Here is a 27,304-nt window from a genome sequence, read left to right as displayed (position 1 = left end):
ATGAAATGGATCGCCATTAACCATCTGTCTGGCTGAGGAGGACATAACCAGCCCCACTCCACACCTAGAGCCCAGCCATTACCCCACTGCAAGGAGAGGATGCCTGAGCCCACCACGATACACAAGTCTGCACCAATGGAGAAATGGTCTGAGCCAGTCATAACCCCAGAACCCGAGCCTTGCGAAATGTCCGATCAGGCGCGTGAGCCAGCAACACTGTGTGATGCCGTGGGAGTACTCCTGGAATTCGAGGGAATGGAGGAAGACCCGGCCCACACTCCCACCCCTGAGGGTGAGCTGAAGCTAGCCTCCATACACTGATTATATGGTGAATTAGAAGAGGATGCCTAATTTCCCGTCCCCACTGGTCCCATCCAGTTTAAAGTCTCCTGCGTCTCCAGAGTTCCCGCTCAGCCTCCCTCTCCCGTCTCTTCTTAAAAAGTCAGCCAGTCTGTCAGCCCCGCTTCCACTGGTTTCACACAGTTCACTCTCTCCTGCGCTCCCACTGGTTCCGTCCAGCCCAAAGTCTCCTGCAACCCCAGAGTTCATGCCCAGCCTCGCCCTCCCGCCTCCTCTTCAAAAGTCAGCCAGTCTGTCAGCCCATCTTCTGCTGGTTCCACCCAGTTCAAAATTTCCTGCGTCCCCACTGGTTCCGCCCAGCCCAAAGTTTCCTGCGTCTCCAGGTAGAGCTAGAGTTCCCGACCGGCCACCAATTTCTGCCTCCTCTTCAAAAGTCAGCCAGACATCAGTCCCGCCTCCGCTGGTTCCCTTCAGCCCCTCATCTTCTCTAACACCACTATATTGTGTGGATTTGCTTAGGGTCTTCAGGTCTCCAGCTTCGCTCTGGCAAATGGGTCCACTGACTTCACCTCCAGTCGCTGATCCCATCACTCCAACTCGGTTCGTCGACCCGTTGGCTCCTTCTTCTTTCGGCTCCACCAGATACCATTGTCCTTACGGATTCACCAGGCTCCCTCGTCACTTTTGCTCTGCCTCGGTCAGATGGGACCCTGACTGCGCCACGGACTCACATGCAAACCGCTGCGCTCCGTCTCTCCACCACTTCGGCCCTGTCTGTCTCAACTGTCTCTCTGTCTGTCTCAAGCCTCGGTCCTCTGCCTCAATGGCTCAACCTCAGTCCTCAGGTACCCTGGCTCCACCTCGGACACTTGTCATTGCCTCCAGGCCTCCAGGAGTATCGGTGTCACCCGGTCCTATCTGCTCTCCGTCTGCATCAATGGCTTCACCTCAATCAGCCAAAACTCAACCATGGCTTCTCCCTCCATCGACTTTCTTAATCTTGGCTGCGCTCTGGGTCCCCACCTTGCTACTCTTGCTCCTGGTTCCTCCCACCATCATCGCCACCTTGGTTTCTTGGGGTGCTTCTTAATTCTTATTTGTGCATCCTCGTAACTTTTCCTCGTGTTTCAGCTCCACCCCTGTAGGATGCAAGGGAAGGCTGCAAGGAAAGAAAATGAGAATGAAGGAATCGAATTAAAGCTTTTTTATACATTTGACTACTTGATCACTCGCGCGTCACAGCGTCATCACTTCACACTTCACAGCGTCATCAGCTCACTTTTTAAAAATATACTTTTTATGTACTTCGATATATAAAAAAATTAAATAATTCAGTATACATACTGTCTTATGAGCTTACATTGTTTGAAAATATATTGATTTACAGATGGTCCTTATTCTGAGTATGTTCATTTTTGTGTAGTCCACTGGTAGTGTACATTGGCATTTACTTCAAATCTACATTACACTTTCTCGGCCATGGACAGAATTATTTTCTAATTTATGGCACAACGCTTTCTCACCATTGACCGAATTGTCCAGCAATCAATATTTTCACTGTTATATTTATATATTTAAATAATAATAAAAAAACGCTGGTGGGGAAAAAGTTAAAGTACAGTTAAAGGTACACTCTAAAAAACGTTGGGTTATTTTGCGTACCCAATAGCTGGGTTAAAAATATTGGGTCGTTCTGTTGGGTTATTCGGAACATTTATTGGGTTGTTTCTATAACAACGCAGTCCGTTGGGTTAAAATTCAAATTTCAACGGTTGACCACCGCAAGTGTGATAGCAGATACACGGCACGGGTGAGTTAATATTACACTATACAGTATCTATAGGCTATGCATATTGTATACATGTTATTTTTTTTCGTTATGAAGTGACTTTAAGCTCTTACAGTATTATTGCCGCTTTTTTCTGTTTAGATTATTTCCATGTTTATATCTCCCCTGTCGACTGCTTTTCGTCCGCTATCTGCGACTAACGGCACCGATGTTATTTCTTAATACTCGATTGTGATAGCTACTCTTCCTCACTGTCTATTCTTTCTAGCTGCTAATACTTTGTGGGAAGTTATTCATATTTTCAGATATTTGACCGACGCGCTCGGCTTCAAGACCCAGCGGAAGCCTCCTGGTCCATCCAGTGTCGCAGTCACTTACAGGAAGAAGGTAACGTTATGCTGTGTTATATAAAGGCCTACATTGTAGCGCAAATGTCTACTTGGGCTATCCCAACTAGTGTGAATTTAAAATACTACAAAGTGTTAAACTAGGGTGATCATACGTCCTCTTTTTGCACTCCTTCAATTCGCCATTCAATGTGTGCCTTTTTGCATTGCATTCGTAACGTACGTAATGTAGCCTACGTAACGCAAACATTGGTCAAACTGCATCTCAATCATCACTTTTCAGTGGCACATGGCTCCTGAACAGCGTAAAAAAAAATCTCAAATGTAAATTCACAAACGATTTACAGAGAAAATTCCTGTGTAAAAGATAAACTATTTTATTATTTGTTTGTTATTGTTTTATTGTTGTGGGCCACAAGTTGAATGGAAGAATGTACTTCATGTATTAAGTTCAATAACATAGATGGTTGCGAATGCATTTGTCAAATAGTGTTTGATGCATTCACAAACTTTTGTCATAACTTTCCCACCATGTCCCTACTAACCTGTATGAATTAATTACATTATTACAATTCCCAAGAGGGTTTTTTCAGTTTTTTAAAAATAAATCCAGAATAAATCAGAACATTTCTGTTCACACAGAAAGGAAAGCTTTGAGTCACAAATGCATTTTGGAACAATGCTTGCTCATACACACAAACACACACGCAGGTGCAACAGTGCATTTGTGAACAGCGCCCTAACATTTAGGGCATCATTTGTGAGACCTGACACCCACACAAACACAAATGCAGGTACACACACACGCATACGCAACTTCATTTCTGCTTATTGGTGTTGGTTTTATATACACGTTTTTTTATTTAAAATGTATATTTTTTTCTAGATTTGATTCCTTAAAATAAATAGGTATAAGATCGGAATCTAAATCTTTTCTTTTAGTGGCATTTTAATTATATTTTTCTATATTTAAAAAAAAATAATCCCACTTGATTTGATTCACCAAGCTTGATTTTTCATATTGAAAAACAAATGTCCACAATTTATTTGTTACTGCAACATATGAGGTGTTGGTGTGATTTTAACTTTTCATTTTCTTTATTTATTTTTAGATTGCTCAGGACTTTGAAATTTGGGGACATGCATCTCAACGAATCATTTCATATCGCAAGACCGAGAAGAGAGCCTTGGATCTTCCTGTTCAGACTAACATTTCTTCTGGTGAGAAAATCCTGCACAACAGCTCTGTACTTTCATGTCAATATTTTGTCTATAATATAATGCACTTGTTTAAAGATTAATCCATTGTTCTTTTTGTTTAATGTAAAGACACTCTTGGAGATGTTGCTTTGAAAACCCTGCCAGCTATCCTTCCTCCATTGCCATACAAAACTGGCTGCAAGATGGTTCGGCCCTCTTACCAGGAGGCAAAACAAGCATTTGTTGATTTATAGCCTGTAGGTACATCATTTATGACAACACATTTTGGGTAATATTTGATCCATGTGTGCATATTTACCATTTCAAAATTCTATTTAAAGGTTGGAACAAACATCATCCAATATTTGGAGGTGGAGGAGCAACGGAGGCAATTCCCTCATGTCCTGCAGCTTGGGGATAAATTCAACTGCTCACAAGCCTTCGTCATTGTGGGAGGAGCGGCACTAGAGCAAGACAGACTTTTACAAGCTGTGGATACATGCTTTAAATCATTTTATGTTTTAGAAATTGAGGCCCCATCCACACTACTGCGTTTTCGTTTAGAAACGGAGACCTTTTGCTACGTTTGCACCTCCCGTCCAGACTACAACGGCAAAAACGAAGACCTAAAACGGAGAAGTTTAAAAACGCTCCGACCCCGTTTTGCGTTTTGAATCCCCGGAGGGCGTTTTAGTGAAGACGGTCAAAACGGAGGACTTGACAAACGATGGCGCAGAGGCTCACGCTCGGCTCTATGATTGGGTGTCATCAGTCATGGCGTATCCTTCCCTGATTCGTCAGACACCCATCACATGACCCGTCCCCGGGAAGAAAACATACAAACCAGCCTGGACTACGTAACGTTTTACAAGCGTTTCTGATGTTGATGTCTTTGCTAGCAGCTGTTGTGCAAGTCAATTCTGCATTTTAAAATGCTATCACTGCCTACATGCGTCTGTTTACACCTGCACGCGCACGCCCAGTGTTGGTGAGTGGTCACGTGATCCGCGTTTTCAGTCGTTTTAATGTGGACGGAGATCAATTCTAATACGCAGCTAAAACACTGGTGTGGACGGAGATCGTATTCGTTTTAATTCTCCGTTTTTAAACTAAAACGCAGTAGTGTGGATGAGGCCTGAGTATCCAAAGCCTGTTTGGCAGTTTCTGTGCCAGGGGGAGTTCCATCAACACACTGTCGCCTACTTAGGCAGTTTATAATTGGATAAAGTGGACTTGATTTGGTTTGTTTTGTTTGTTTATTTGTGTTTTTGTATTCCATGTTTCTTAGAATTTAAAACAGAATTGTAAATAAATTAATTTTAGCATTAATATTATGTGCCTGGAGGTGTTCCCTCAACACAATGTTGTCTTATGAGGCAGTTTATAATTGCATTACTTTTATTTATTTATTTATTTATTGAAATAATTTCTTACCTTAAGGAAGTAAATTAAAGCAATTGCAACAATGACTTAATTTTTTTACAACTTGTAATGTTTACAACTGTTTATTTGTTTTTGTGCTCCATGTTTCTTAGAACTTAAAACATAATTCTAAATTAATTAATTTTAACATTAATATTCTGTGCCTGGAGGTGTTCCCTCAAAACACGGTCACCTTTTTTATTTATTGAAACAATTTCTTACCTTTAGGAAATAAATTAAAACAATTGCAATAATAACTTTTGAATGTAATGCCTTTGAATGTAATGCCATTGAATGTAAATAAAGCATTGTCAATATACTGAAGTTGTAAGTTATTTATTTACATGGCAATAATAGTATAATAATAAAATAATAATACTAGGTTGGTTAAAGCATAATTTTGGCCAAATAACCCAACAAATGAGTTTTTTGTAACCCAATTTATTGGGTAAAACTAGTTACCTAATTTATTGGGTTAAAATAACCCAACAGTAGGTCGGTGCTATATCAACCCACCATTGGGTTAGTTGTTGGGTCGTTTTTAACCCAACTTTTTTAAGTGAGTATGATGTTAAATTCACTTAAAGAAAACTTACAAGTATACTTGCAGTATAAAACTACTAAACTAGTAATTTACTGAGAGCATATTTCAAAGTGTACTTTCATACACATTATAGGTAAACTATCGGTATGCCTAGTACCACTATACCTCTAGTTTTTAGGCTATGTTCACACAGCAGCAGAATATGGTTGTCAGTCCTGAATTTGAATCCTTAATACGCTTGACTTCTGTTGCACGTTTATACAGATTCGAGATGCTACTGTAAGCTGCTGTGTGAACAGGACACTTTGAGACTTGCACCTATAAGTAAATGTGGTAGCAGAGTATGGTGGCTAATTTGTGCAGTCTCATTTGTATATTTTCATCTCCTTACGCACTGATGGTTAGGTTTAGGGCTGGACCTTCACGCTTATTTTTTCTAAAAATCGTATGATTCCATAGAGGAATCCCATCGTACAAATTCATACGATCGAAATCTACCTCGTAAAATACTTACATTTTCTCATGAGATCAGGCTGCATGGTCACAAGGTATAATGTTAGCATTAAGGTGCGGTCACATCCAATTGGAATCCAAGCGATAAGGAATTTCGCGTGAGGGTGAGAGATGTTAACATTCAGATATCGTTGTGGGTTCAAGTTGGCTAGACAAACAGAAAACTGGTTAGTTTGAAAGTGACCGATGTGAGTGGTGCTTCACACATCACTACACTGTTGAAATATACAATGGACCTTTTTTGTTGGTGATATTTCGCAGAAATTTAGCTAATGTGAACGCGCCTTTAGCATGTTAGCTTTTCTCTGTTCAGTTGGCCTAAGTTTTAAACAGGAACACAGACTACTGGCTGTTGTGTACTGTGCTATTGCTGCAAAAAAAAAAAGAAAAAGAAAAAGTGGCGCACAGCCAGTGGGAGTTATCTGGGGTTCTACGTGTCTCATGCTCCACTGAATCTTAGTGCTTAAAAGTGAATTGGACAAACAAATATTCTATTGTCCTGTTATAATCTGGTGCAGCCTGAAATTCCATTAGCAGGAGAGCTTATTCACAAAGCTGGGAAAGAGACCTGAAGGAGGCCACAAAAGTGGTTATAGGGGTGACAGTATTTGTCTGTTTGACACACTGTAAAAGGGGGTCGCAGCTTTACACAGCAAGGGGGGATGGATATCCAGACTTAGGCCGAGAGAGCTTGAGAGAAAGAGAAAGAGAAAGAGAACGACAGAGGTAGCAGCAAATCCATGAGCAAGCGAAACCACTGTTTTTAAATAGCAAGTATCTGGTGTCAGCCAACTGAGGCCCGCTCCATCAATATGTTACTTTGCCCTTGTCTGCTCCTGATATCTTTATCTTGTCAGGTCCTCTCCTGTATTTTCCACCTCAATAGCTTCCGTCTGGGTTCACTAGGTGTTGCACAGATGGGGAAGTTCTGGTTTTGGTGGAGACCTGCAAAGCAAAAGAGACATATCAAACCAAGTTTTATGTCAATCCTCTCTCCACTGGGGCCTCATTATACAACTATTTTTTTGTTTTTCAGTCATTTTTTTCCCTAAGAGAAATATTACTGGTCAAAACCGTTTAATTTTTGTGGAGCAGTTTTCTGAAGAGAGTGTATTTTGCTTACCTTTCATTTACTTTGAATAAGACTCAAGGTGTAAATTCGCCAGCACAGCATTTATTTTGCTCCACAAGCAAATTCAAGAGCCTGTTTGATGCTTGTTGATGATGTCATCGAGAAACGAAAGAAACTTAACACTTAAATCTGTGTTTGGTCAACATGGCAAAGTTTTTAGTGCCTCAACTTAAAGAAAGTACAAGCGAGAGTAATTACAGTGGCATCTGGATATGTTTCTACAAGCGCCAAATGTTACACAGATGTTATGAATAAGGCCATGACATTTCATCTTGAATTTTTGCATTTTGCAAATTTTGCATATATTTCAGAATATTTTGACTTTACTATATAAATACAGTGTATATACAGTATATTATATATTACAGATATTAAAATATTACTAAAAGTATATTAGTATAATTGAAAATATTTCATTGTATATTATACATTTCATTATTGTGTGTGTGTGTGTGTGTGTGTGTGTGTGTGTGTGTGTGTGTGTGTGTGTGTGTGTGTGTGTGTGTGTGTGTGTGTGTGTGTGTGTGTGTGTGTGTGTGTGTGTGTGTGTGTGTGTGTGTGTGTGTGTGTGTATTCATATATATATATATATATGGAAGAGATGGACTAATGTATATATATATATATATATATATATATATATATATATATATATAATTTGGCACACAAAATCACAGTAAAAAATGCAATGACAGGAACCAAAATCATCTCTCTTTGTTTAAAATAAACAATGAACCCACATGGGAAAGTCTCTGCGTAATTGAACTTGATGTGGGAAGCTTCCCCTCTTTCCTGTAATTTCAAGCTTTACGCGTGATGAAAATAGGAGTTAGCATTGTGCAAATGACAGATGTGGCTTATACAGAGCCGTTGATGGGGTCACATGTCATCGCAAGGTCATCCTTACGTTTTGATGATGGGGGAATTTTTTTTTCCGGACCACTAATAAGTCTAACCTGAAACTTCAGCGTGAGACACGTCCTCGAGAGTTCGCTGAGACAGACACCTGTCAATCACCATCACGGCGCTCCTTTTGTCAGGCCTTTCTTTTGTGCGGTCGAGGTGCCTGCGCTGACTCAAGCCTTTTTTCACCTCCCTTCCCTGTCCAGTTCTTCTTTTAATCATGAGTGTGACTGTAGTCACGAAGCAGACTGAGGCTTTAATAGCTGTCAGTTACCTGCTCGCACTCGATATCCCTCCAGCCTGCCTGAGCAGATGGCTATCACTTTCCAGTTGTGAAAATCAAGCTTATACAAACACGAGGACTGGGACGCATAGCCTTTAATATCCTTTTTGATTGATTTGGTTTTGAGGGGGAAGTAAGGGCAGATTTTAAGGCCGGCTGTCATGCTTCAGGAGTTCTGTGAAAATCATTAAATATGAGCATTAGTCCATCTCTTCCAGGTCAAGCGGCAGGTGAGAGCTCCTCCTGCACCGCAATTAAACAACAATTCACTAAAGAAACATGAATAGCTAGTTTAATACTGGTGTATTTAGTCAGATAAAATATCTTATTAGCAAAAACATAGACACACAGGGATTTGTGTGTTTTATTTATTTATAGTCAAGAAGATATGAAGTCTTAGGTAGAGAAGTTGTAAGATTATCTAGAAGATATGGATTAATAAAGCATTTACAGGGTTAAAAAAAGCTATTTTCCATAAGAACAACAAAAATAGTTTTTACCATTTTGATTGTTAAATGACAGAAATAGTAGCCCATATATCTGAATCAGCATGACATAACACACACACACACACACACACACACACACACACACACACACACACACACACACACACACACACACACACACACAGGCTATGATTGAATTAATTTTGAATTAAATTCAAATGTATTTACCACAATACATTTATGAAAAAACAAGGGTGTAAATAACATCACTCTGTATTTGATGTTCATTTAGGGATAAATTGTAGATTTGTAAACTACTTTAATTTGTAGCAGACAAAAATGGGATTATTTTATCAACGAGACAACAACACCACACAGAAAAAAACACGTTGAGTTACACGTTTAAACAAATTCTGTTACATCATCTCTGGCCTGTAAATTGGCACATGGAAACTATGCAAGCACATGCATCGAATGTTGAACAATTCTGCTCATTGTACCCTACTAAACGCCAATGCGAAGCTGCGCAAAAATGCACAGGTAATTTAATAACAATAAGCACAATTTTACATCTTATATATTTTTTTAGAAATGAAAATAGCATATAGTTTAATGTATGCATATTTGTTTAACTTACTTTTACGAGGGACATTTAAACTAAGCTCAATCATGTTTACAGAAATTCAATATTGTCTTTACAGACGCGGATATGCTCGCGCTGTCCCCTCTGCGTTTGCAGTTGTGCCACATGCGGCGCGCGCTCAGTGTGTGGCGGTGACATGACGAGCCGTGCGGCCTCCTAACCACAAAGAACCACTTCCCTGTCATATAACCCCATACGAACCACTTCCCTGTCATATAACCCCCATATTTCTGTTCCGACAGGGAAAAAAGAAATACAACAATTCAGCGTTTATTAGGCGACATGTGTCGGACACGAAAATGTGATTTAAAGCGCATGGCAAACCTTTAGAATAGGCTACATCTGAACAAACTTAGCAAATAATAAATCTAACTCATAAATAAAATGAAAAATGAAAAAATAGGCTACAAATAAAATAGTTTATTCAGAATATTTATGGAATATTTGTTTTAGGTGAGAGCGAAATGAATTATATCCGAATTAAATTTCACAGTAGACCTATCGAATTAAATTTTGTAGTATCGAAATTGTCTGATAAAGAGAACTTAAAATATGCTCTATATTTTGTAACATTGAATTGCCTGTAATTACATGGTTTGTTTGTTGCATGCGCATTTTGTGAAACATATGCATTTGTAATGTAACATCCGCAAACGCATTCATAAAAATTCATTAGTCTGAGAGACAATACAGTTGTGGAATAATCCAATAACATAAACATTGTACTTTATATAAATGGTAAATTAATTGTATCATATAGCGTAATATTTACTGTAGCCTATATAGCCTAAAAATAGACTATGTAAATTGATTATTTTTGTTGTTATCATCATCGTCATCATCAGGCTATTATTAAAAGTTTTCCATGCAAAATATTCTTTCAGACAAAATTAATATTTTCTTACTTACACATTTAATATAATTGCGTGTGTGTGTGTGTGTCTATTAATAGCTAGGCTATCTATTAAAACAACCAATACTGTTTCCGTAGAATTCCGAAATCACTGTTAAATAAATATGTTTTTCTATACCTCTTTATTTGCCTATGCCAATTATTCTAAAGCTAATAATTTTTTTTTTTTTTGCGTGTAGGCTAATCCCAAATATGATGGCGACATCCAAATAAATGTATATTTCTTTCTGGAAATTATTTATATGACGTAGTGTTGTTGTTTTTTCATGTCACGTGTTTATTGATTTTAAATAGGATCTAAAGAACTTCTGGAGTCGACAAAGTAGGTCTAATTACTGAAGAGAAGTTATTATGATAATGAAGTCAGGTCGCATTGCACTGTCTTTAAAAAACAAAGAGGACTCTATGTTTGGCTTTACGTTTAGGATCAGTTCCATGAAGATTCACTGACATCTTCTGGATAAGTGTGGGAAATACCTACATTTCGCCTGTGTCTCAATACCTACTGAGCTGCCTACTTGGACACCATATATTCAGGCATTATAAGCAATTCAGTGTCAACCAGCCATTTGGGGGGGAACAGACATGCAGCATTTGGGGGAAGTAGAACTATTTAATTATGTGATGCCCAAAAATGTTGTCTTAGTAGATAGACACACAATCTGATCTTGTCATTCCTAAAATTGATCCCTGTGCATATTACTGATGTTTTGGTTTTATGGTCTTTTTCCCATCATTTATATGAATGTATTAATATTGGTTAACCGTGGACTCACAAAAGCACTTTTTTTGTAACATTGAGAAGATCGTTTCACTGCATAACAAGCTTTTACTTCTTTTAAAAAAAAATCCAGTGAAATCCATGCCTCAAAGGTGTCGCTGATCTGAGTAGCCTACTACTTTTGCTCTTTGACTGGCTAAGATTAAGTTTGACTGAAAACGCTGGTCCCCGATCAGCAAAAGAGTCAAAATTTTACTTGTGACCTCAATCTACCCACAGGGCTGAAGTAATGCGACAGGGTCCTGTAAGCCCCATAAATAACCACTAGGCCCACAGGAGTGCTGCGCAGTATACAGGTGCTATGGGACTGTCATTAATGACCCAACAGGCAGGAAAGGGTCCAGTTACTGCGTAGGCCCTGAGGTCTTAGTCTCTAATATCGGGGAGCTAGGTCTTCATCAAGCCCATAGTGGACCCAGGGGTGGTATTAGTAATGTTGTTCCTTCAGCACGTCCATAAATGATAAATAATCACCATCATTCATAGCTCAGTCGTGCTGTGGATGTCACATGGCAAGCTAATTTGTTAATGCTGGGGCCTTAGAGAGAACCAGTTGGATACCCATGAGTGCAATGAATAACAAGCTCTCCTTCACTGTGCAATATACTTCAGTTTTAACATCAAGCATCAATGTCCAGAAATAATTAAAGGGTTAATCTAAAATACAGAGACAGAATAAGAGATGGGAGGAAAAGTCAATGGTTGCATGCGAAATCGCACAGTGTCTTAGAACAGGTACTTATTCTGAATAAGTAATTACTTCACAACTACTAAAAAAATATGTTCTATATAGTATGAATGTAATCCAGACATTGGCCAGACATGTTCTCGTTATCATGTGACCTTTCAGTGTCAGCTGTGTTGCTTCACCTCCTTTCATAAATCCTCTCCCATGGCCTCATGGGATAGTTAAGTGTCCATCGAAGTTCGAGCGCACACTTCAGAATCTCGCCTGAAGAAGTATCATCCGGGTACTTTGTGCCTATAGGCTACTGGGAATTCGAACAGGCTACTCGTTTTTTTCATATGCTGTTTTTCGCCAACACGGTCACAATAAATGCGTCTCTATAGCACGCAGTGTGTTTATCGTGCAATTTATACGTGAAAATGTGTTTTTACGTGCACAGGATACACATGAGTAGGTTAGGGTAGGATTAGTAATGGTGTGTGGGGTGAATTATATATACGTTTGGTTAGGATTAGTGCTGTGGGGTGAGTGTGTAGGCTCTTACACGCAATAAAGTGCGTATCAAGTGCACGCGAAAACTGCGTAGCCTATCATATGCACGTAAAAACTAATTTTCGCGTAGGCCTATAAATTGCACGATAAACACAATGCGTGCTACAGAGACGCATTTTTCCAACTATATGGTAGGGAAGTATGTGATTTCGGATGCAGCCAATGCTTTGCGTTCTCTCGCAAATGTTTTGCGGTCCCCCGAGAAACTTTGCGTTCGCTTACAAAACCTACGTTCACTCGAGAAACTTTGCGTTCACTGGCAAAACCTTGAGCTCTTTGAGAGCAAATGCAAATTTCTTAGTGTACGCAAAACATTTACGAAAGAACGCAAAAGCATTGACAAATATATTTTTCCCTTTAGGGCTACTAAAGAACCTTTCAGTGAACAGTTATTAACCATTTTTCCTAGTGTGAAGAACATTTTAAAAATCTAAAGAACCTTTTTCCACTATAAAGAACCTTTTGTGGAATGGAAAAGTCCAATGGCTGTTAAAAAGGTTATTCATGATGAAACCATATGCAAATAAAGAACTTTTATTTGTAAGAATATATAGGCCTATGCATTTTTATGCTTGGAAGCTATGCTTATTCATTTTAATTGCATGGGAAAAGAAAAAATTTTGATTCTTAAAAATATCTTATTTTACGTTCCACAGAAAAAACAAACCCATAAGGGTTTGGAATGATGTTAAGGTGAGTAAATATTTTTTTAGCAATTGGAAACTATTTCTTCAAGGACTGTATTGATATTGTCCGAAAACACATTTTTCTGCACGTGCTTCCTTTCAGTTAGACACCATTGATGTTTAGTGTATATCCCAAACATGAAGTTTTTAATCATCCCTCACCCAACCGGCACCATTCAGACTCCACAACGTTTTCTCCATACTTTTTTTGTGGCTTTGTCCAGCAGTATGAATGAAAAAAAAAAAAAATCATTCAAATTATAGCTTGAGTCCTTTTGGCAAGTCCAGCACATGAGCAAACCCATTTAATTGAGGTGCTCCGACCGTCATTCTCCTAACTTTTATTTAACTTGGCTGCTGTTTGTCAGTGGTCAGAGCCCAATTGCCTGCTGCGGGAGACAGAAAACATTATTATTCACAATGTTTGGTGCAGAATGTATGCTAATAAGGGAACTGTTTAGATTTTTGAGGCTGTAGTGATGTCATGGTTGTGTTTTTCACTGGATCCATGCCACTACATTTCCTGGCAAAATCAGGGGAAAAGACTTTAAGCCCAGCCTAAGTCTGAACCGTGTGTGGACTGTTTGGGATGATTATGAGGCTTCTTTTGTTGTATTACATTCCTGAATAGCAATGCCTTGCAGAAGAGTCCCATTGAGACCAGTTGCTTGCAACATCATCCGGTCCAAAATGTAGTAGGCCTAAGCATTCTGAGGTTCAAGAATGTGTCGGGTAAAGAGAGCGCCAGCTGCAGAAAATGCAATTACTAGCATTTATCTAGACACACATTTTCAAAACAGACGTTTGTTCTAGCTTTCCTCCAAAGAGACTAAAGTCATCTTGCACCATGCATGTACAAGGTTATGTGACAAATGAGAGGATCCAAGAAAAAAGATAAACACTTTTACATAAATCTTTAAACAAAAGTTAAAACATCACGGTTGCATTTTATTTTACAGTATGCATACATGTGTACTTGCAGTGTACTTCCCTAAGAAAATACTAGGGGTTAGGGTTAGGTTTAATAGGTTCAGGGTTAGTACCTTATTACCCAGTTATTGTAACTACTGTAATAAGAATGTAAAGGGAAAAAGGGCTGTAAAATAAAGTGCTAATATCACAATACATTTGAATTTGGAAATGAACAGTTCCATCACATAAATGTCATGGAACAGAAGAATGCAGACACGGGTAACATCGGACTAGAGTTTATTGAATGAAACACAGGATGTTACCAGGGAAGTCTCTGAATGGCAGATCAACCGTTATGCTGAAACTGGCATGAAAGTGACAGGTCTTATCTGTTGCAGGCTGAGATGAGAGGAGACTGGAAGATCAGATGACTGGATGATTCTCAGAAGACAGAAAAGGAGACAGTATTGCGAAGGTAATCCACAGGTGGGTAGTCAGGTAAAGTTTGGTGTATAACAACGAGACCTGACACTGATGAGTGTGTGAAGCAGGCTTGAGTGGAGCTGATGAAGGTGAATGATCGCAGATGTGGATGATTGATGAGTGTGTTCAGATGGGCGCCGTAAAGGATCATGGGAAATGTAGTGCAGTGGTGACAGGACTGGTGACTGAGGATTGTGACAATAAGAGGTATTCAAGTAGTTTTTAAATAGGCCTCAAAATCTGGACAAAATTTCCATTTAGCCGTCAAAGATGAAGTACGATTTGTTTGGCAACTGAACATCCCCGATCGATTATTGGTTGGACAATCAGATAGACCCACCCCAAACTCATGCCATTGGTTGAACCAGCTATAGGTTGGTCAGGGCGCTCAAACTGACTGATTTTAGCGCTACAAAGTCAGTGACTGCATCCGAAATCGCATACTTCCTTACTATATACACTGTAAAACATTATATGATCAAAAAGTTATGACAACATTTGTTTTACATTTAACTCTTTAAAAAAAGTTAAGCAATTTTCAACTTTTTTTACGTTATACAAGATTCAGCTCATTTAAGTAATTTGAAATGACTTAAACATCCAAGTTTATTATACTTAAAAATTCAAGGCATGCATCTTTATTTTATTAAGCTATTTAATTTGCATCTCAGTGTTTCACTTCAGCATCCCGATATTTTCGTATGTTCATGATTTATCACAACATTTTTCATTTATCAAATCAACTTAGATAATTCATGCAGTACAGATAACATCATATTTTAAGTTTCTGTTGATTAAACCAATCTCCATTGTATTAACTCAAAATTTTGAGTTCATGGAAAGGCAACCAGGTTGTTAAACCAACAATAGTTTTTTTTTATTTTTATTTTACTTTACAGTATAATGTACAGGATTTAATCCTTAAAATGACAGTCTCTACGTAAGGTATATGAAGTAGGCCTATTATAACATCACAAAAAAACACATAAATTTGTGATGTAGCCTAACCTATATCACACAGTTAAAAGATTCTTGTTTTAATCTTGAAAAATGATCTCCTTTTAATTTAATTTGAACCAAAGCAACACAGGTCATTGCTAGAGAGCAGAGTGAAAAGAAAAGGCTTTAATTTATTACCTGACGCAGGAAACGACAGCGGGCTCGCTCCTCCTCCTTTTCGTTGTCTTGTGAAAGGATGCTTTTTTTCCAAGGGGATGTCCACTCCCCGGCGAGACAAGAAGGGTTTAGTTTTATTGCTCCGATAAAAGTGCGACGAGCTAACGGTCGCAGCGCAGTCGGCTGTTTCATTCTTTTGCACGGCTCCGGACAAGAGAATCACACATCCCATTTCTCACATCGCCAGCTTCCACGGCCCCTAGCGCATTTTATGTAGCTCTCCCCTCTTGTGCAGATGGGTTAAATATTACATCAAAGAGCCTTTAATGTTCCACAGTGCCTCTCGAGTTTCGTCCCTGTATCGAGTTCAAAACTAGTGCATGGTGCATTTTAACAGTAGACTTAATGGATCGCAGTCCATAATCAGATTATCACCGGCTTAATGTAGAACAAATTTCACTACAGCCAGCATCAAAGAGGAGTCACACACACTGCACATCCACACTGCATCTTTTTTCATAATTCAGTGTTTAGACCTGATCTAGACACGGAGGAAAAGAGAGGGATGAGGTATGGCACATTTTGATAGAAGGCAGATAGGCCTACACAATGGACTTGTAAAGAATGAAAGACAGCATCACTTGCTAAACCACTTGCACATGTGCTTTATGTCTTCTTTCAAATGGTTTTCGTGTTTTACTTTTATAGCTCCTTCACTGTCAGCATTTATCTCGAAGTCATTTCCTTTCACTGTCGTTCCTCGGGGTCATTCGCATTTCAACGTGTCTGCACTCAAAATCTTCCCAAATGTTGCAACAAATGAAGACAAATGCATGATCTGGCAGTGTCTGCTGTGTTTAATGAAATGGTTTGTGTTAGTCTATTATACCCCCACAAAGAGCACTGGTTTGACTTGAGACCACCACCAAGCCTGAGTAGGCTATCAAGTCAGTATTATTTTTATGGAAGTTATAAAAATAGAACTTTTTACTCTGTGCTTATTATTACACAGCTTTCTGAAATACTCAATTCTGATTGGTCAGCTGTGGCAAACCGGAAGTAACAAAAATCTTTTCAGACAGACCTACTAGCTAAGGTTGTTAGTTGATGGTATATTTTTTATTAAAGAAAAAAAAAAAATTTAACGGCGGAATTTCTGTTGAGAAATCATATGAAGCACTGCGAATGAGGTAGTATTAAGACTCTGCTCTCAAAATACTTTAGTATATTTAGTGTAGCCTATATATAGATCAGGCTATAAATATATATATATATATATCCTCTTAAGATTCAAGACCATTTTTGGGGATTTCCGCCTGGATTTGCATACCCAAATTGAAAAGCTTACCATTTCAGCATAGTTTTGTCAAAATGGACAATTTTGGTGTCATTTTACAGGAAACCCTTTGAAGTTTCATAAAACAGTGTTGAAAGTGATAAACATTTAAGTATATGTTGTCTGTGTTGTAATAAAAAAAAATAAAAAAGAGGAGCTATTTATTTTTTTATTTTATATTCATTTTTGAAAGTGTATAACTCAGGCCCTGTGGGCTCTACGGCCATGCAGACAGTTATGGCTGTTTCCTCTTGATGCAAGCAAACACTGGAAAAAAAAAAAAAATTCTGTATAATACAAAATGAAAAAAATATTTTTGTCACCACACCAGTGTTGTGCATCACCGGCGTGCCTCCTGGAGATATGATGCTATGATCTCAGTTCATTCGAAAAGGTTTTTATTTTTCATTTGAAAGATAACATCCTAAGCTAAAAGGTGATATAGATTGTGTGGTGGTTTGTGGCTGATTGAAGCTGGAATGTAATACTTTTCACTGTTATGTCAGTTTGATCACTGCGCGATTCTTTTGAAGATTATTCAATCTTTGATTTTCTCACAATGAAATAAACTACATCACCAAATTCCTTAGAATGAGACCTTTCTTGAGATATATGACTTGACTGTTTTGTGAAATATATAAATAATTTTTTTTTCGTATAAAAATTTCTTCACAATCATAAAGCAGATATTTTTGTCTGGGACCAATGCATATTTAAGCTAATATTTGAAAAATATATAAAAGTGATGGTGTTCTTTGTAAAGTTCAGATTCTAAGCTTTCAAATGATACCATGAATTGGGTGATACCATATAAGGAAGCCTATAAAAAGAACGTACGAACATTATAACGAATATTTTCGTTATAAAAATATAACATTTCACTGCGCGACTCTTTTGAAGATTATTCGATCTATGATTTTCTACATCACCAGATTCCTTAGAATGAGACCTTTCTTGTGATATATGACTTGACTGTTTTGTGAAATATATAAATAAATGTATAAATAATTAATACGAACATTATAACGAAGATTTTCGCTCCCGCCGGCGGGAGCACGGATTTTAAGTGGATATATATATATATATATATATATATATATTTCACTGTAAAATGTATATGATCAATAAGTTGTCAACATGTGTTTTAACAGTGCTTTAACTCATCAAAATAAGTTAAGCAAGTTTCTACTTTTTTTTGAAGTTATACAAGATTCAACTCACTTTTTAAATCAGTTTATGTCATTTAAATTTAAATGACTTAAGCATCCAAGTTGACTGTGCTTAAAAATTTAAGGCAGCAACTTTTTTTTACAGATATATATATATATATATATACAGTATAAATAAAATGCTTCTGGAACCAAGGCCGGGTACTGTTTGCACTAAATAGCCTAATTGTTTGGATTTGTTAGTCTGGCCTGGTTGATCATGTGATCTATGTAACCTTAAATTAAGATGGCTCTTGCACTAAGCATTGTATCCTTGGCATTGACAAAGGTCACATGTGACGAAACGTTTGCCCTTTTTTCACTAAAATATTGTTTGTATCTCGCATTTGATGACGGCTTCTTTGGTAGAGTGTGCAGACTCTCTTTATGTGTTTTATTATTTGGCCATCCATTGAGAACGCAGTATATCGGTCCTCTCAACTAAAACCTGCACTACTTTCTCTCGTATCACATCATGGGGTGCCATACCAAGCATGCCATCGTATATGAAATAGTTTTTTATCCCTTGTTATGGTTTTTCTCAGTCTTCTCAGCCTCTTTGGCTCCAGAACCTGTCCTTGGACCTTGATACAGTATGGTAATGAATGTGGGGTGTCACAGTTCTTGAAAGCTTAGAACAGAGAAATGGACCCCAGCACTATTTTTAGACGAAAATGGACACTTACCACCCCAAGGCACAGATCATCAGTCTTGCACTGGATGTTTTGGACTGTCTTTGCATAAAGAGAAATATATTCCCTTTGCTCTCTCAATTCAACATGGTTACACCCCGTAAATGGCTGACTATGATATTAAGCATTCAGCGACCCTGCTGCCCAGAAATCAAGCTCAGGACTACAGCGCAAATTCAAAACAGAAAGCGTGCGATTGATGGCTTCCGTAGCCAGGCCGTTTTAAGTTGAGCTATGATGTAAGAGAATAAACAAGACGGCCTGACGTAGTCCGCTTAATCAAGGCTAGCTTCCTTTTCCGTAGGCGTGCAATTCTGCGCAATTTCTCTCTCCAGTTCATTCCTCATTCATAATTTCTAATCTTGTTTAGATGTTGATTGTATAGACGGTCCAAATCAGAGGTCCACGTGCTTACAGAAACTCTTTCTTATGCCTTCAGACTGCACAAATAAACAGACATGGCTAAAACATCCATCTTGCTTATGCGCCGCAGGATCATGCCCAACAAAAACACGGCTTCTGTTTTCTATCTGTGCGCGAGGTGACTGGGACGGGGCCAGGAGACACAGGCCTCTGTCGTGTGCTGCCCAGGCTGGCATCATTCTTGAAACACTAAACCAACATCCCCTTAAATTAGGATTATACAAATTGGCTTTCCTCTGACTCACTTCTTCCTCTTTCATGGTCAGTCTCTGAGTGCCTGCGGTACGGTGCGTTTGATGATGTGCAGTGGCCAGGTAATTGCTCCAAAACCACCATGTTGTTTTCTGACAGCGCAACATGTTAAAGTTAATGTTGTGGATCATGACAACATCTTCCACAGTTTTTTCTCTTCTTCTTTTTTATTTCACACATTCATCAAACTCACCATTTCCAAAATACAAAAGAGTTTCAACACTGGGCCTACTGTAAAAAAAATGCATGTAGATCTTCATGTTTTTCAAGAATCACGTTTTTAATGTTGTGTCTATGTGGTGTTTTTAATATGCTTTAAGAAAAAACATGTGCAAATTCACAAGTCAACACCATTGCTGAATATTTTCTCTTTAAAACTGCAGTGATCTAAAGACAGTCTCTCGACTACACAAACTACCTTACCAATCACATACGTGCGGCGGGCTTTAGCATATCATTAAAGGATTAGTTCACTTTCAAAAAAAATGTTGCAGATAATTTACTCACCCCGATGTCATCCTAGATATCCATGTCTTTCTTTCTTCAGTCGAAAAGAAATTAAGGTTTTTGAGGAAAACATTCCAGGCTTTTTCTACACAGAATGGTCTTCAATGGGAACCATCTATCCCAATATTCAAAACAAGGTTCAAATGTCCGTCTCAATGCAGCTGCAAAGTCTCTACACGATCCCAGTCGAGAAATAAGGGTCTTTTCTAGCGAAACGATTGGTCATTTAAAAAAAAAAAAAGTCTATATATTTTAATTGTTAAAATATATTGTTCGTCTTGTGCTGGTCTGCGACGCGCCACGCATTCACGTAATCACATTGGAAAGGTCACGTTCACGTTCACGTCATCTATCTATCTGGCTCGTGCATATACGGTTGAATCCGTAGGTCGCGGCCAGGTCGGGTTCATTCACAACTTGCGCCATGATGTCATTTTGGAATGATATGCTAAAGCGTTACCTGCGGTGTCAACCCCCCTCCTTCCTGCAACCAATCAACGCGCCCCTCATTTGCATTATTAAAATGACCGTCCACGACAGCCAAAATATCGCATCAGATCTCGCGAGACAATAATGCCTTCAGAAATAAGGGTCTGAGGAGCTCTGTGTTTATTTTTTTTCCACTTTTCTTTTTTAGAAGGGCCTGAAAGACTATAAAACAGCAGTAGGTATCCAAGGTAATACTAGGTTATGACTCCTTTAAATAGCAACAAAAGCAAATATATTTTTTATTTACTTTATTATTTACCATATTTTAGATTTGATAAAAATGCTAAAATAACTAGGTATTACACATGGCCATGTGCTACATTAATATGGTTTATTTTAAGTGCCGTAGAGTTCTATGGAAAGACCAAAATGTGAATATGGTAATCATTCAGTACTATATACAGTACATGAGAATGGCACTAACACTGTACCATGGTACAGCCACACACTGAACATTATTTTTAAGGCAATGTATATAAAATCAAAGACCACAGGCCTGTTCACATAAAGGATGATACAATAGATAATTTAATTAACTTTTTAATAATCTTTCTAATTCTATGTCAATAGGTAAGTCCACACTGAAACAGTCGTGAGAACGACACAGGAATGATATTGTTGGAATCACGTTCAGAGAGATATTTTTTTTTCTGCTGATGAAGGATAAAAACATTGACAGCCAATCAGAATTCACTCAACTTTAAAGAGCTTGAGTATTTAAAGTAGCAGACAGAACATTATCCTGTTGTTGTGGATAGCAATATTATTATAATTCTTGCTGTGAAGTTCCTTTAACTTCATAACCATTTGAAGTATACTCGATGCAAATCATTGTTACTTTGGGGTGAATGTACCCTGAGTGCATTGAAGTCCCCCCCCCCCCCCCCCCCCCCATTTATTTTAAAAAGTATGTTAAAAAGCAGATTGATTTATAAGCTGAACAATTCCTTGGCACGTCATTGTTCTCCTTTTAAAAGCCAGTCTCTGCCAACAGAGTTAACCTGAAATAACACATTCATAGTTTCATTTGGCTCATGAAGCAACTATACACCAAAGTAATCATCAATTAATGTGGTTCTAATGTAAACACACTTTATTCGCAACATTGTTCGTTACCAAGAATAAATAAACCTATTTAGCGGAATGTAAATTTTTATATTTCATTTAACATTTACGCAGCCAAGGAAGGCCAGACATTTGTTTTCATTTATTCCATCATTAGGATCATTTTGCCATCATACATAAAAGGCTCCTGCGTCGTTTACAGCATAAAGCATGTTTTCCTTTTCAAAATGATTTTCAATGAATTAACGATCCAGATTTTCCAAGATCAAACCCAAATGTGATTGACAGAGCTGATGTAGTGTCTAGCACAAACGTTCTCTCATAATTCTCTATAAAACTAATTGCGTAATGTAGAAGTGCATGCGCTAGTTTACATGTGCATGTACATGTGCAACCGTGCCTGTGTGTGTTCCCGCTCCTATGTGTATGTGATGTTTAACATCCGTGAATGAGTTCCAGGTGTGTGTATGTGTGGTTTGTGACACAGCCCACCTTGGCGCAGTGGTGATGTGCTTCATCTTGAGAGCTAGGCTCTTTTTGCCTTGTTTCTCCAGCATATGTAAACAGGCAGTGTCAGGTCTCTGGTAATGACTGACCTCACCGTAGCTAAAACGCAGATTGCTTTTCCTCTCTCGATGGTCCCCATACTGAACGCATGCCAACTGCAGCCCTGCTTTGCAAAAATGGCCCATGCAAAATCCCAGCAGCCACTGGCACTTGAAACCATTGTTTAAAGGTAAAGTTTTGAAAAATAGCACAGCGTGTGGACTTTATTTAATGAACCTCACAGAGAACCGTAGTGTATGGAAGCCCATATCCGCCACATAAAAAAAAAAAAATCATGCTTTCGTAAATCTTAATTTTGACAAATCAAAAGTAAGACATTACTTATGGGATGAAGTCATCTAATTATGAGAGGAAAAGTTGAAGTTATGAATTAAAAAGTCATTATAATGAGATAAAGTCGAAATTATGACTTAAAAATTTGAAATTTGGCATGAAAAGTCAAAGTACTTTTTATTTTATAACTGTATTTTTTCTAATCTCATAATGATTAATCATTAGTCTAATTATTATTATTATTATGCATTCTTATTGTTATTATTTTATATATTATACATAATTATGAGATTAATAAATTGAAATTAGAAGATACAAGTAGCCTACTTTGTGTTTGTATTATGATTGTCAATTTTGACATTTCATCATTTTGACTGTTAATCTTATAATTATGACATAAAAAGTAAAATTTTGACTTAGTATGTCATCATTTTGACTTAATTTCAACTTTTTAATCTCATAATTATGACAAAAAAGTCAACTTTCCACCTTTTCACCATAATTTCATAATTTCTGAATATCATAATTATGAAATAAAAAGTAAAAATTATCAGTTAGTATGTCATAATGGACAAAGTATGCCACATTACTTTGTATCTCTTAGTATCTCATCATTTCGACTTTTGTCATAATGTGGACTGTTTCATCTCATAGTTATGACATAGGTTATATGTCATGATTTTAACTTAGTAGGCTATATTTCAAAATAATGACTCAACGTTGACTTTGTATGTCATCATTTGACTTTTTATCTCATAATTCTGACTTTGAATGTCAATTTTGACTAGGCTATATGTCATAATTAAGATTTATTTTTTCTTGCAGAAATAGTGTCACTCTATGATCAGAAAGAAAGCGATTGGACTTAATTAAACGTTCCTCTTTTGCCAATCTGTCACTGCTGGCCTTACGTTCTTAGCATGTGCGGTGTGATTAAAGGACCTGTACCCCTATGAACCCCACCGATCGCTCCAGCCGTCCCATTCCGGTGAATTCTCCAGCTATGAGGCAAAACCTCCAGTGTCAGAATCCAGCCTGTGTCGACATTTACAGATTACTGTTGCCGCTAATGTATCTGTGCATGCAGCCACGAGTCAAGTCATAATAATTAAAGACACGCTGCATCTCAAGCGCACATTAATCATGTTTTATATGGACTTTGAAGCTCTAATGGGAAACAGCCACCCATACGACTGCCTCTCCACTTTTATTGTGCTTGGACAAATTGTGGTGAGTGTGTTCTGTATGGCCCATTTCTGACTGGCTTTTACAGGAAATGGCAATAAGAAAAGCAAAAATAAACTGGAGTGAATCTGGGAGACAGTCTGCGGTTATACTGTCTTGATTGACTCACCAGACAAAACAAAGCCTGATCTGTGTGAGTGCGATATGGCACAGCTATCTACTGTAGATAATAGTGGCAAGACTTTTAAATTAAGTTAATCCTTTATCAACAGCTCAATTGAATTTGTTCACTAGGTTCCTTATAACTAACTAATTCTAGGAAAATTATCAAGATATCTATGGTGAATTTAAATCAGCTCAATTTAAACGGGTGCGACAATTCGCTTCATTGCCTAGTTTTTATGGAGCATATCAACCAATATGACAAATTCTGTTTATTGGAAGCACTGCTAAACTCAAAAAAAATTGTTGAAACTTCCTGAAATGTATACATTTAGGTAAATTCAAATTTATAAATAAATAAATGTAAATACAGTTAAACGTATAATATAACATACACTGAACAAAATTGTAAACGCAACACTTTTGTTTTTGCCGCCATTTTTCATGAGCTGAACTTTAAAGATCTAAGACTTCTGTGTACACAAAAGGCCTATTTCTCTCAAATATTGTTCACAAATCTGTCTAAATCTGTGTTAGTGAGCACTTCTTTGCCGAGATAATCCATCCACCTCACAGGTGTGGTATATCAAGATGCTGATTAGACAGCATTGCACAGGTGTGCCTTAGGCTGCATGGCCAACATAAACCATAAAGCGAAAACCCCCCTGGTGTGACCACCATTTGCCTCACGCAGTGCAACACATCTCCTTTGCATAGAGTTGGTCAGGTTGTTGATTGGGTCCTGTGGAATGTTGGTTAATATAATATAATATAATATAATATAATATAATATAATATAATATAATAAAGGTTTTCTCTTTGCTTTACATGGACAAAATCACAGGGTTGAATGTGATTTTAAAATGTAGTGATTTATGACCTTTTCCCACCCTGTTTCTCATCCTCTGATTCAAACAGTCTGTTTTGGGGGTGTTTCCCCTTTAAGAGTTCAGTGTTAACGCCCACTGTTATGATTGGCTAACGTCAGTGCCTATGCATCAATTATTAACGCCCCCAGCTAGAACATTTGCGGATTCAGCATATTTAAACAGTAGTTTAAAGTTTTAAATACATTACTTACAGTTTGCGTCGTCGATGTTGAGCCCAGAATAGTCGGCACGGACTTATCTTTGAGCAACAGTTTTCTGGCAAAGCCAGCATCATTTTGGGATTTGTTCTCAAAACAGTCATCCTTCAAATGTATAGAACAAACGCTTAAACTAACACTGCCGTGACTGAGACGTCCGCAAAAAATAAAGTGCATCCATTTTTCCCTGACGTCTGGATCTTTCGCAGCGTATTCAAAGATGTTGTTTATCCACAGCCAGGAACAGCACATCTGCGGCATCGTAATTTCCCTGTACACAGACCCACTCGCTGTCCGTCGACTGAACACTTGTGAGGCGCGCAGCGCGCGGGCACGACAATGATACGAAATGAGCGTAGTTGTCTTGCGCTTTAAGCATAGATGCCTTGTGCTGGAGGCGGTCATATGCAAACGCTGGTACGTCACTTCGCACCGTGACGTCACTTCTTACCATGGATCCAGAACGAGCTGTATTTAGAGCTTGATTAAATAAATGATTCGTTTATAATGGGGAGGACGTCTTAAGCTATGAAACTTGCAGGACGTTTTAATGGTACAAAGACCTCTTATATACCAAAAGATCAAGGCAAATTTGGTTTCTCATGTCATGACCCCTTTAAGTGTTACACCTCCTTCTGTCACTACGATTCTGTCTTGAGTCCACAGGTATCTATGTGACTATCATACTGTTCTCGCTGTGCACGAATAGCAAAGGAGTTACATTATGTCTTGTCCATAAAATGTGATCCTGCTTTTAAATGCAACATTAGTAGAAAGCATTCTAATATATAGAGTGCATTTATCATGTAAGGGAGTAGAATATTTTGTTTGCTAATAAAAGATTTGAGCATGTGGTTACGTCCTCCCTGTACTCACTCAAAAAAGGAGAAAGTTGTAAGAGGGAAAATAAATGCAGTTATATATAAGCACCTCCATTTGATCAACAACCATTTCAAAAATGTTTTTTTTACATGACTTCAGGTTTTACTATTTCCAAACCGCCGACTTTGCAGGCGATGCTCTACCTTCAGCATCACAAAGTCCTCGCCCCTGACATTAAGACCCAAATGTTTGTGTGGCAATGAATGAAATGGATGTGAATCATATGAACATGTGGTTTGGATGGACTGAATGATGATTTGATGAATGATGAGGGAGGAAAGATGATTTTTAGCCATCACGATTCCACAGTTATTAGCGAAAAAAAGTAGACAACGAAAAACCCCAAAAGCTAAATTATTACCCCTGCAATATTACAACGTGTTAAATATCACTGTTGTTATATATATATATATATATATATATATATATATATATATATATATATATATATATATATATATATATATATATATATATATATATATATATATATATATATATATATATAGCCTAGGCTACATTGCCTTAATCAAAAATGTTCACTGGACCATTGAGTGAAATTCCACAGTGATTTCTGTCATTTTAACACACAATAAATATTGTATTTTCCTGCTTTAGAAATATTCCAGTAAACACTGCTAAAAAATAGCCTAGATTATAAGTGAAATGGGTAGACAATTAAATTTTAAAGCATCAGCGTGAAAACAAACCTGGAAAGAGACATGAGGATTGAAAAACGAGAGATATAGGGATATTGTAAAGTAAAACGTTAAGGATTATTTGTAGTGCAACCTTATTATTTGAAATGATTTGTCTTTTTGAGTGGAACTTCCCCAAACCGGAAGTGCCTCCCAATCTAACCTGAAACACAGTAGTTATATTACATTTGAACATATTACAAACAGCGCCATGCAGTTACTGTCACGTGTAGGCCTATATTTTCCGTTTTGGTTTAGTTCAAGTTCCCGTAACTGTTTCCTTAATTTGTTCTCATTTTCCTGACACTAGTTAGCTTCCTTGCATTGATTAAGGTGCACATGTTTCAGTTTCTGCTGAAGCCTCACTTGTATTTAAGCCCTTATCCTCTTTGTTCAGTGTTGTCTTAATTTTACGTGGTTGTGAGTTATTTCCTGGATCATCTCCTGTGTGTTCCCTTGGGTTTTGTTCATTAAATACTGTTTTGCTACTTCTTCGTTGTGTAATTCACCAATTCGCCACAGTGCTGACCATTACCATTACCATGTATATTTTACACATTTCTCAATACTTTATATAAATCACTTTTCACACTGTGAAAACAACAGCAGACTCCAGCTAAACTGGATTATTTATTCATCATTGCTTTATAGGACACATTTCTCAAAATGTATAGTCACTTTTCATGCTGTGAGCACAAGAGCAGACTATTTTAGCTAAATGTGGATTATTTATTTATCATTGCTTTGGCACAGCATGCATTCAATGACTACACTTTTCAAATGACATGAAAATATTTCTCACAAACATCTCCAAAACTATAT

At 37.7% G+C, this 27,304-nt stretch overlaps 1 long non-coding RNA gene across 1 annotated transcript; it reads left to right on the top strand.

Annotated features, from left to right (window-relative positions):
- The first annotated feature begins 2,347 nt into the window (after nucleotides 1-2,347).
- On the top strand, nucleotides 2,348-3,992 carry LOC306992569. The gene is made up of 4 exons (XR_013796310.1): nucleotides 2,348-2,476; nucleotides 3,549-3,657; nucleotides 3,766-3,893; nucleotides 3,978-3,992. It is a non-coding gene; the product is annotated as an uncharacterized lncRNA (long non-coding RNA).
- Nucleotides 3,993-27,304: the final 23,312 nt, after the last annotated feature.

The sequence above is a fragment of the Phoxinus phoxinus genome, assembly GCF_949152265.1.
Source record: "Phoxinus phoxinus genome assembly, chromosome: 24".
Taxonomy (NCBI): Eukaryota; Metazoa; Chordata; class Actinopteri; order Cypriniformes; family Leuciscidae; genus Phoxinus; species Phoxinus phoxinus.
This window is presented reverse-complemented; position numbering and strand designations above follow the sequence as displayed.